The following is a 12539-nucleotide window of genomic DNA, read 5'->3' as shown; positions in this document are numbered from 1 at the left end:
AATCTTAGGCTCGAAATCATAAAAATTCTAGAAAAAAATCTATATAGTATTTTTTGAGCATTGCCAGAAAAGTGCTCTATATAAAATGTCTTCTCTCTTGCTAGAAATTCTAGCACTGGTAGAATTACTTTTTATTAAATTGTTTTCCTGGGCATCTCTTTTATGTGGTAATTATTCTAGAGACAGAGCAACAGTTTTAGCCACTAATAATGTAGTTAAGATTATTCAGTTTAAAAAAGTGTTTATTATATGTTTTCAGTTGATGGGAGAAATCAAAGCAAAAGGACAACAATGATCCCTGAAACAGAGGGAACAAAGACTAAGATGAGAAGAATATATGACTTGCCTCATCATTTGCTTAATACTTTCTCATACTTAAAAGTAAATGATCATTTGAATAGGCAGGACTTACAGGGAATGATCACCAAAGCGACATTGTTTTTCCTCCCAGTGTTGTTTTAAACCTCAGTACAAACCTGGACAGTAAATGATAAAAGGCAATTATTAGTAGAAACACTGCAGTCATTTGAAGTCATTAACATAGTCTCAATTCAGAATGCAGGATGCCTGGTCCCATGTAATGAGCAATTTAATTTGATATAACGTGGAGCCCTTTTCCCTGGGCCCTGCTGAGGTTGGCTGCAGGCTGATGACTGGCAGGGTGAGGGCTGGGGGAGGGGTGAAGAGAGGAGGGTGTCTGTTCTCTCCTTGCTGCCCATTTCCACTTCTTCTCCCCATTCTTGCTAACTCAATCAGAGCTGAGTGCTGTGATTGAGTGAAAAGTAAGAGGGAACAGAAATAAGAAAATGCCAGAAAGCTCTTATCCTTTAGAACCTTGATTTCTTGTAGTCGGACAGGTGTCTAACTTGCTCTCATGGGAACTGTCTTGGATTCTTAAGAGATTCTAGCAATAAATACATTAAATGATAGCTCCCAAGATGCAAGTGATGCATCGAGTTTTTCTCTGACTTTCTGTCCCATCTTCAGCATCTCTCTGCTGAGGTCCCATCACGTGCCAGGTGGCCCTAATGGCCAGAACCTAACATGACTCCACACCAGCTCTCTTGTGTTTGTGACCCACATTTAGCCCGTGAAAAACTCTTAACACAGCTTTTGAATGCTGCTTCTGGTTATTCACCTAAGTCCCAAATGCAGGCCGAAGCCCTCTCTCCCTCTGTCTGGCTAACTCAAGTGACAGTACCGACTTTCACCTTTACCTTTTTGAATATACATTGGACATGAAGTTCCCAACTTCCAGGAGACCCCTTTCAAGCCCTCAAGCCCTTCTCACTAGCTTTAGGTGGTGAGGACAGGCAGGGCATGCCATTTATGCAGGATCATCAAAGAAAGCCTCTATGATAAAGTTACATAAAAATAATGTATTGTAAGGAGACTGGCAAGTTCACAGCATCCCTGGGAAGTGGAGAAGCAGAGTTGGAGCCTGGCCAGAAACAAGGGAAGAAGGGACAGTCAGACTTCATCCCTGCTAGTTCAGTAAGAACACTGCCCACAGATCCCTGGGTACCCAGCTGCCCCATTCACCATGGATAATGCTATTCCTTCTTAAGGTCGCTATGATCACTGCTGTACCTAGAAACTGGATGCTGCTGCTGGCCCCACCAGCCTAGAATGGATGCTGCACTGCTCCTGCTTGCCCACCTCACTCCTGGCCCCCACTGAGAAGCAGAGCCAGGTGTCTGGCTGATGGCTGGTCATGTGCCTGCATTCTAGGTGCCCAGAGGCTAGTGAAAAACCTTAGACTTTTCAGCATCTATGGTGAAAAGTGAGCTCTGCCTTACCATGTATTGATTGAATAATAATAATTACTTAACACCTGCTATCTACCAGGCATAATTATGCAGTAGGCCCTGGGGCTGAGCAAGACAAGGAGATATAGTCCTCCCTCCACCCCTAATGGAGCTTCCATTCTAAAGGAAAGTGGGAGGTAATGAGGGACGCAGGGGGAAACGAAGCATGATCGAGGCCTGGAGAGTGAGCAGAGGGAGCTGCCCACACTCATCTGGTGGAGCGTTTCCCAAACCAAAAAAAGGTGACCGAATATTTAGAAGCACAAAAACCCAATAAGTGTCCTCTACAGGAACCTAATTTAGAACAAGGTGTCAATGAAAATCACCTGGATGCACTTCCAAAGGTAAAGCTCTCACACCAATTTCACTAACAGCAGTATGACTGGAATAATACTATTTTCTCCCAGAGGGACAGTCTGTGGAGAGTAATTTGGTTTGAATGCATAATAACAATATATATTTTTAAAGTTTAGTCATGTAATGTTAGTTACAGTTATACCTCTTCTACAATGGAATCTTCTTAACAGGATGATGGTTGATGCTGATGTCAGCATTCTCAATAAAGGTTCTTATCACTTAGGATTCAGGTCAGGTACAGATGGCAAAACCCCAAATAAACACTTCTTAAATAAGGTAGCGGTCTGTCTCTCTCTGATAAACTCAGGCTGGAGATAAGTGCTCGGGGGTGGATGTAGGGGCTTGATGGTCACTAGGGCGTCTCTCTGTCTTGATGCTGTGTCAGCCTCAGTGTGCTGTGTCTCATGGGCTACGAAGGTTGCTCAAATCTCATAGTCTGCATTCGAGCCAGCACAAAGGAGAAGGAGGAAGAGAAAGAGACAAAGGGGCCACACCAGCTGTCTTTTAAGAAAGTTTTCTGGAAATTGTCACGTAACAGTTCTGTTTCTATCTCATCAGGTAGAACTTAATTTACTGCTTATTCCAAGCAGTTAAAATGGAGAGATCTGTAACGGAATATTGGACTAGGTGATTAGCCATCTGTAAGTTCTTTCTTTAAAGTTTTTTAAAAATATTTTATTTATTTATTTTTAGAGAGGGAAGGGAGAGAGAGAGAGAGAGAGAGAGAGAGAAACATCAATGTGCGGTTGCTGGGGGTTATGGCCTGCAACCCAGGAATGTACCCTGGCTGGGAATCTAACCTGGGACACTTCGGTTCCCAGCCTGTGCTCAATCCACTGAGTTACGCCAGCCAGGGCTTATAAGTTTTTTCTTTGTTTTTTTTTGTTTTTTTTTTAAGGCTATTCTCTCTCGGAGGTTAAGGCTATGCTTTCCCTCTTCTCTCAATCGTCAAGCTTTCCACATACTTCCTCATGCTGCTTGTAAGTTTACGGCTACCTACCCACCCTCCCCCTCTGTACACACCCTTGGCTTACTAGATTATAAGCTTTCGGAGGTCGGAGATGTATCTCCTCTCACTTTTAATCACCCAGAGTCTTCATCAATTTCAATTTGTATATATATATAAAATTGTGTATTTTAAATTTAGATTTTAAAATGTAAAAATATCTAAGTTAACAGAGTAATTTCTTAGTCACTAATAATGGAAAAATATTCAACTAATCATTGTATCTTTTACTTACTATCATCAATACTTTATCTAATCCCGTAAGAGTGTCACTGTGGCTCTGGTAATAGAAATAAGGAGAAGCTTTGTCTGTCTGTCTGTGACTTTCCGAGAACAGGAAGCATCTACGAGAGACCTTATGTTGTAATGGCAAACAGAAGAGCGGCTCTGGAGACAGAGCGCCTGGATCTCTGGTCTTCAGATCCCAGGTCTGCCTGCCACTCACAGCCATGTGACCATAGCAAGTTACGCAGGGTCTCTGTCCCTCCGTTCCTCCATTGTGGAGGAAGTTACAAAAATAGAAGCCGTTACAAGGCTGGGTTGCCACGTGCTGTTCTCAAGTGGATGTGCTGAGAAGCTAAGGAAGTTTGTGTCTAGGAACCCTCATATTCACAGCTCCTCCCAACCCCAACCCTGGGCCAGGTCCTGGCCATGTGTTCCTGGGATCATATGCTTTGGCAAAATTTACAAAAGTAAGATTTTTTTGTTTGTTTTTCTTCTTAAAGCAGGCCCCTGAACTGCATAAGCTTTAGTTCCTACAAAACCTGAAACCAACCCCTGGCAGCTGTGCTCTGAACCAGAAGCCATAAACGATCCTGCACCTGGGCAACCTTGAATTAAATAGCCCATAAGGCGGGGGTGTCCATGCGGGTGTGGCTCAACTGAATCAGAGATACTTGGGATACCTGGTTTTGAACAATGCGGGAACATGGAACGCGTACCTCCAGGATGAGAGTCCTCAGGGATGGATCCCACAGATCTCTATTTTTATCAGGCTTCTCGAATGGTCCTCCTGCGCCATAAAATTTGAAACACTCTGTTGTAATATCTCTTCCAAGTAGAAAATTTTAATATAAAACTGCACAATCCCGATTCACACATCACTCATCAAAAGGCTGCGGAAGACCCAGACACCTGACCCCTCATGTAAGATTTACCCTCGGCAAAGAATTCTCTGAATTTTGAGAGACACCAAAGAAAGAGAGATGTGAAGATGCGGGATCCCACTTTTCAGCATGTAAAAACCATTTGTCTGAAGGGTTAAGACTGACAAATCATTCCTTTCCCACTGGTATATTTTTAAGAATAAAAAAAATTATTCCACTTCTTCCTCCTACCAGTGAGCCCAGTGGTCAAGACGGGGATGACTGTCTGCACTGTGCAATTTTATTCACTCGAATCAAGCTATGGTTTTCAGTGGAGAAAGGAAAGGAAGCTAAGAGTCACTGACGGTCACTCTTCCTAAACACACTGCTAGGTGCTCTACAAATGTCACCTTGTTGAATTTTTACAACAATCCTTCAAGAAAGGTGGCATTCCTATTTTTACAATTAAAAGTCAAGCTCAAGCATATTATATAATTTTGCAAAAAAAATCACACAGCTAACATGTGGCAGGAATTTAAACCCAGATATGGCTGAATTCAAGGCCCTTTCCACCTCCTTTCCCCAACACCATGGTGCTTACAAATAAATACGGCATTCGCTGGCGTGAGAGGTGACATTCAAAGCTGAAACCCTTGAAAAGATATGATAGGATATGTCTCAGAACCAATTAATTGCTTGTTTTAATATCCATTCCTCCCCATGGTAACACATGTTCTTTGAAATACTCAAGTGACTGTGACCGTGCGCACACACAGAACGCTGGCTTCCTTTAGGAAACGGCTCTGAGTGATGCTCGGGTCTCTGACACAGCTGCGTCGCAGGGTGAAGAACTCACTGCTCTCCCACAGAAAAGCATATTGCTGTAATTAAAAGGTCGTGGTTGTGATCTCTCGTCTTTTTAGGCATTTGTGTTTAAACATCGATGCAGTTACAGATACTCACAGGTCTCTTCAAATGTGCTGGCCACAGAATATCATGGCCTCCATCTCCCAGCATGTCGCTGAGTTCATTCACTCCTGACAAGGCAGGGACCAGGGAAAGGGGTGTATGTTGGAGAGGTCAAGGCACCCAGCACAACTTGAAGAAATTATGTCTCTGAGCCCCTTTCACCCAGCAAGACTTATTGGTTAGGATTTAACTAATACAAGCGTACCTCTTTCATCAAAGCAAGGTTAGGGCAGCCTAACCTTTGATGGCAAAAACCAATTCATTTGGGGAATAGAATAACATTTGGCTTCCTCTCTCACTGTTTCACGAGGGGTGTTTTTGTTGTGGTAGCCCTAAATATAAATGCTTGCAGCCTCTTACAGGCACCAAAGGAAATCTGAATCTAATTAGAAAAAAAGCAACACTAAAACTATGCAGCTTTTACTTTATGGTCTTTCCTTGTCCCATTTTCCTCCCATTCTTCAGTAAAATCAAGTCACTGTGGGAACCTTATCATGGGCCCGCAGTCAAATTTCTCTGATGAGAAATTTCTGTTTCCTCATCCTTAGAATGTTTGAAGTATTTACTGCTATTATCTCTGTATTGGAACACCTTGAGGGGAAAAAAGTGATACTCAGCCAGGAGACAAAGAGAAAGGTTTTTATGAGTTTGCAGAACATTGATTTCCTGCAACCTGAGAAAATTTATGATTAGAAGATAAATAGTATAGAGAGAATTTGGGGCTCAGGTTCTAGTGCAATGATGAATTCATTGTGACCATATGCTTAAACATAAGAAGTCAAAAAATGTCATTCTAAATGTGTAAATTAAAATTAAATACAAAAACACACAGAATCTGACATCTCTTAAACCCTTACTTTTAAAAGTATTAATTTAGAATTGAATTCCCACCAAAAAGGACCTCCAAAATTCACTCAACTATAGTTTAAATGTTTATTCAACAGCAACCGCATGTCTAAATGTTTACGCGTTCTGACCTAGTGGTCTGCATTGATGGAGCTTACAGGTTTTCCTGAAGTTTAATGTGAGTCTCTCAATAACGAAATGTAACATCCAGTGAAATGAATGTAAATTTCCTCAGAAAGTTTATCAAGGTATAAAAATCATTGAAATCTTTCTCTCGCTGAGATCCTTCGGAACTAAATAGAAACAGATTTCCTGAAAAAAAGAGAGAGAAGTATATAGTGTATTTAACAGAGTCTTTCAATGAAAAAAACTTCAGCTTTTTCCTAAACAAACCAGAACTTTAAATGAATTGTATATTTGGTTTGATAGCTCGCAACAGTTGTTTTAAGTTAATGCTTGGATGTAGACACACAAAGATGACTGCCTATTGAAATTTGCTGGAACGGTTAGCTGTGTAAAGGTCATACTGAGTTTAGTTGGCCTCAGCAGTATGTAAACAGGGCATGAGAGACACTTGGTCCAGCCCAGGACTCCTCTGGTTATGGCTCAAATAACAGTTGTCCCCACTGTGGCAAGCAGAACCTCCAACCTCCATAAGCAGGTGGCTGGTTTTGTTTTTCAGTAAAATGGTAACAGTGTGTGTGTGTGTGTGTGTGTGTGTGTAAGAGAGAGAATGTGTGCGGTGATGATAAACCCTGGGTGCGGGAGCCACTGTATCATCCTCAACCAAGGGATAGCTGAATACGAGTATAAAATACAGAACCAAGAAATTAGTACTCAAAGAAAATTAATCAACAGGGGAAAAAAAGAGGGAGGAAAACTCTCTAGAAACTGTACCACTGGATTTTTAAAATTTGATGCCAAAATCTGTGGCTGGAGGAGGTGGACTGGAGCAATAACAATGCTGGGCACCAAGAAACCGTCTTCCCCCAAGAGATTCTTACTACGCTGTGATTGTCTCGGGCCTTTCCTGAGCTGCAATCCAAATATCTCCCAAGAAGTCACAGCTGATCAGGAAACCTTCCATGGTATACCAGGTTACTCTAACTCAGAAACAGATGTTTACCGAGCACTTTCTTTGCCCCTTAAAACTTTATTAACCAATGTCTTTGCATTCAGTTCCCACCTTGACCAAACCTTTCCCTGCACACACACAAGTACCCATACAGGCACACACGTGCACAAGCACAAACTCTCACATACATCTTTATCGAAATTCAGCAGTTCAACTCAAGGCAAATTACTCATGTGGCTTAAATGTACAGAGTAGAGAAAAATGCAGTCAGGTCCATCTCCAGCCAGAGGAAGGAAAGCTTTCCATGCCAACTGACCCTTTTTCTTCCTTCAGCAAAAGGTCAAGAGTCCTTCACATTTGGGTAGTACCTGAAAAGTGGAAGTGTCATTGATAAAATATTAAGTGGAAAGAAATTATCCTGTTTTCAGTAATGTGGGACCCTAAACAGGGAGGATTAAGTTGATTTACTCACATGTATTCATAGGTTCTAAGACTAGAGAGCTACAAAACTTAATTCTGAATCCAGGACTATATCATAAGGCCTGTATCTTTTAAGATGGCAGAAACCTCACATTTCCTTCACATCCACGGTATTCCAGCCTGCTAAAATGAAGCTTAAAAGATCATGTTGCTCAAGAAATTCACGTATTTATTTAATGAGCTCTCTGTTTCTGTTTTCAGAGAAAATAGTATTATATGTTTTTAAATATCGAATGTTACAAATAATGCCTGACACTGTCATAGCCAGCATTATTTGCTATAGGTAAAATGAAACCATTGATTAATCATAACTATATTTTTGGCCCAAAATACCAGAGAAAATAGTCTGATGGCTTATTCTTTGATTTATTGGTTCATTCACCTCTTCAGATATCTAATGTTTACCCAATATGCAGTAAGTATTAGGTTTGGTGATGTAATTGAAGGAGTGAATAAGACAGACAGCAGAAAGGTAATTATATTAGGAAGTCCAAAATGCTTAAGCACTATTCCTACATACTCAGAGATCAAGAGAACCTTGTATGTCCCCCATCCCAGTTAGCTTCCTGGAGAGAAAAGAAGTGTACGCTTTCCATAAGATACTCTGCTCTTCTCCATACAGTCTTGGCATCAGGACAGAAGTTACTACTGGAGGTGCCACCCCACTTTTTGAAGGTTTTCATTCATAGATTTAGAAAAGACATTGAAGTCCTTTGTTCGTAGGAAGTATCACTAAACTTGTTACAGGAATGATTGGATCATCTAGTCCAGGGATGATAAAGAGGTGTCATTCCACATCTGAACTCTGGCAGTTGCTATTGCTGCTCCTGGAGTGGCTGCTACTGGCTGCACTGTGTGCTGATAACAATTTTGTTGAGAGTGCAGGTCCTAAGTTCAACCTCAGAATTCACGGCAGGGATTTAAGAACCAAAGCCCCAGCTACCTAAATTACCACATAAAATTAGTGACATCCTAAATCCTTTGGATTTTTTTAAAAAAGATTTTATTTATTTTTAGAGAAAGAGGAAGAGAAGGAGAGAAACATTGATCAGTTGCTTTTCACAAGCACCCCAACCTGGGACCTGACCCACAGCCTGGGTGTATGCCCTGACCAGGGATCAAACAGGTGTCCTTTCTCTTTGAGGCACAGTGTCCAACTCATGGAGCCACACCAGTCAGGGTCTTTTGATTTTTTTTTTGACTCCTCAATTAATATCCCAAGTTTGTATTAGATTGCCTACACAGCCCTTTATTTCTCAGGACTTATTCTGCACCACTTTCCCATACACATTTAAGTATTCTAAACACATAAGACTTCTTTCACATCCCAGAATGCAACTTGAACTCTCACACCACTATTGTTTTTCATGTCACTGTCCCCTCCTGTGTCACCTTCCAGAAAACCTCCAGTGATCCTTGAAGACGCAGTTTAGCCATCAATTTCTCTGGAAAGCCCTACTTGCTCCTCCTCATTTCCTTCCTCTCCGTGCAGAGCCGCTCTGTCTCCTCCCTGTGTAACAGCACCCAGACCACGCCTCTGTCTGCACTGGCTATCTTGTCCATCTATCTTGCCATCTTCTCCTACACCAAGCTTGAGATTCCTGGGAGGCAAAGATTTTCACTTCTCCACTCTGTCTCTCTCTACAGACCAAGCAAGTAGGACTGCGGTCATTGTTGGTTGAGCAAATGGGTTTTAAAAGGAATGAAAAGCAGCACCCTCATAGAAGTCAAGAATCCACTTTTCCTCAGCTTCCTCCCCTTCGTGTCTGGAGCCAGGCATCTGGGTAGTCCCTAGACCTGCAGTATTTCAGGCACGGTCCAGTTGCTTAGGGAGCTTTCCATTTTCCCTGGTTTGCCGGAAATAGTTGCCTACCCCTAAAGGACGACTTTAGGCACGCCTGGACAGCATTCACAGGGGGTGAAAATTACTCTGTCTGAGTTGAATACTGGAAAATCAGAACCATTCCTTAGGTTGCCATTTCGTTTATGTCATTAATTTCCTACCAGGACATGAGGCCTCAGGGCCGACCCGTGTGAATTGAATCTGAACCACAATGTACTCCCCAAACCACGGATGCCTTAGCTCCTCCTAACTTCTGTATTTCTTCTACTGTCTATGGATGCTCCTGACAACTTCTGCATTAAAACAGGCAGTGCCCAGACCAATGCTGATTCCACGTCTCTGCAATGTGAACCCTCACCCACATTGCTGTCCCCAGCAATGGACAGTCCAGAACAGAAATGCCCCCTGTCTCTCCTTTCAATTGATTCAATCCTAGTAAATTCACCTATTAGCTGTGCTGAGAAAATATAGTTTTCTGCTTAATCAATTATTCTAGTTAATAGAGTTTAGCTATATGAGCGCACATTAATTTCTGATTTTAGAAGAACTAGAACATGAGGTATTATGCTTCACCCTAAAGGATACTCACTGTAATTCATTTTTCTTTAATGACTAAGAAGGCTTTGGGGACCATATATTAATTTAGGGGTATCATTATGAGCATCAATTATTTTCTCATAACCAGTTAATTTAACGTCCAGAAAATAACTACTGAACAACAACCTCGGGTTTTTTGTGTGTGTGTGTGCATCTTGTAGTATCTTTTGTTTTTAGTTGGATACAGAAAATGGTTCACTTCTCATTGATAAACATGGTGCTTGTTTATGAGCAAATTTCTTCCTGAAATATTATGCTAGAGGAAAAATGGGCTTTGAATGGATGTGGGGCATGAACCCTAGTCTGTGACATCAACAACATGCTATGGAACAGGATAGGGATAGTCTAGGAAGCGGATAAGAACAAAATAAAGAGCAGAACATCTAATGTGAACCCTTAGGTGTAGGACCTGTTGTACAGAAAGGGATGTAGATGGGACTAGGCACTAGGGACTCAGGTGGTCTTTTAAAGTCAGGTGCAGTCAAGGGGAGTGTCGCCTACCTATTTTCTAAACGTCTGTGTTTAGATGTTCCCGGGACATTACGTTCTCCTTGTAAGTCAATGACGTCTTAATCTGGTTCCCTTCCCTGGCCCTCCTCTTTTCTCAGTCTTAGAAATAGGCATGTCCTGGGCTCAGTCCTCACATCCCATCTCCTGTGCTTTCTACTTTCAATCCTCATTGACTCCACCCAGCACCCTGGATTGTAATGACCATCCAATAGTGCTCAAATTTTCATCTCAGGCTACAACTCCAAGTTTCAGACTCATATGCTCAACTGGGAAGTTGACATCCCTACTCAGATATCCAATAGGCATCACAAACAATACATTCAAAACAAACCAGTTTATTTCTGTCCCCTGGATTCCCTGCCTTAGTAAAGGGCATGTATGTTCACCCAATTGCTCAGTAGAAAAATCCACTCACCCTTGGTTACTTTTTTTTTCATATATCCCACTTTTGATCCATTAGCTAATGCTGTGGTCTCTACCATCCCCAAAGATCCCAAACTGGACCATCTTCTCCCACTGTTAATATCCTAGTGAAAGCCACTAGCAGCTCTCTATCCCCTGGTCTCACTGCTTTCATCATGTGCCTAGGCTTGGGGAAGTGTACTCAGAGTGATCCTCTTTAAACATGACACTCCTACTCAAAACCTCCAAGTAGCTCCTGGCACTCTTAGAACAAATTGTGACAACTTCTCAGTTCTTATATCTCTACCACTTGTTCATTTGGCTCCAGCCACACTGGCTCCTGCCGTTTCCTCAAATACAAATGAGCCAAGTTTCTTCTGACCTTAGGGAATTAGCATTTTCTATGACCTCTACTGGGACTGCTCTTGCCCCGCATATAAACTTCTCCCTTATTTTCCCAGAGTTCTGGACAAATGTTACCTGCTATGGGAGGCCTTCCCTGACCACCTTAAAACCTCTTCTTTGTCGTTCTCTATCCCATAACTTGCTTAATTTTTTCCTAGGGTCTATTACTACCTAACACTAGATTATATCTTTATGTTCAGTCTGCCCCAACTGAAAGCAAGTTTCATAAGGGTAAGATTTCATTTCTCTCTCCCTAAATGAGTACATTGGCTCCAGAGGTATCAAGAACTCAGCCTCTTTGCCAGCGCAGTTGGGCAGTGGAGCCTGAGACAGCAGGGCATGGTGGCCCTGGGAAACTGAGACAGCCCCCTGCTTTTCACATTAAGCCCAGAGCCCGATAGGGTCTCCTTTGATGAAGACAAGAGAAAATGGGTTGTTGCACACTGGGTGATATGAGGAACAGGCGAACAGGAAGCAGTCATAGTTCTCGAAAGAGGACCTCACACTTACATGTAAAATGAAAATGTTTCACAAAAAAACTAAATATTTTAATGAACCTGCAAATAATACTTCTACTTTTCACTTTCTCATTACTTATTTATTTCCATGCTTTGAAACAATACAGAAGCACTTAGAGATAAAAAAACAAGTCAGGGAATATGTTAAGGTTATAGACTGTATTTTGAATAGAAAATTCCTTAAAGGGGGGAATTCTCCCAAATTCTTTAAAAATTATGAAACATCACAGACTGTTATGGTTTTTTTCTGGCAGGGGAGGGGGAATGGGAACAGAACTAAAAATAGGAAAACCTATGGCACATGTAATTATCTAAAAAACACACTAAGGTTTTTTTTGTTGTCATTTTCTCCTAGTCGGTCATTCTAAGACAGTGGTTCTCAAAGCCTGATCTGGGGACCCCGACCATCTCAGGGGCTCTTTCAGGGGGTCCATAAGGTTAGTACTACTTTCATTAAATATGGAAATGTTATTTGCCTTTTGCATTCTCATTTTCTCACAAGTGTACACTGCAGTTTTCCAGAGGCTACATACTGTATGATATTGTGACAGATTACATGGGAAAACAGATATGAAAATCCAACTGTCTTCTCTTAAGCCAAACATTCAAAACATTTGCAAATATGAAAAACAAGATCA

The 12539-nt window shown here is 41.6% G+C and overlaps 1 protein-coding gene across 4 annotated transcripts in view; it reads left to right on the top strand.

The window, feature by feature from the left end:
• Window positions 1-12319: 12319 nt before the first annotated feature.
• Window positions 12320-12539, top strand: part of SLC8A1 (solute carrier family 8 member A1) — a 322727-nt gene continuing 322507 nt past the window's right edge. For all 4 annotated transcript variants that reach the window (XM_036027901.1, XM_036027902.1, XM_036027900.1 and 1 more), the window contains exon 1: window positions 12320-12338. The gene's annotated coding sequence lies outside the window, so the exon portion shown is untranslated. The remainder of the gene's footprint in view (window positions 12339-12539) is intronic.

This window comes from Phyllostomus discolor, chromosome 6, assembly GCF_004126475.2.
Source record: "Phyllostomus discolor isolate MPI-MPIP mPhyDis1 chromosome 6, mPhyDis1.pri.v3, whole genome shotgun sequence".
NCBI lineage: Eukaryota > Metazoa > Chordata > Mammalia > Chiroptera > Phyllostomidae > Phyllostomus > Phyllostomus discolor.
The sequence above is the reverse complement of the archived record's forward strand: the minus strand, read 5'-3'. Positions and strand labels throughout refer to the sequence as shown.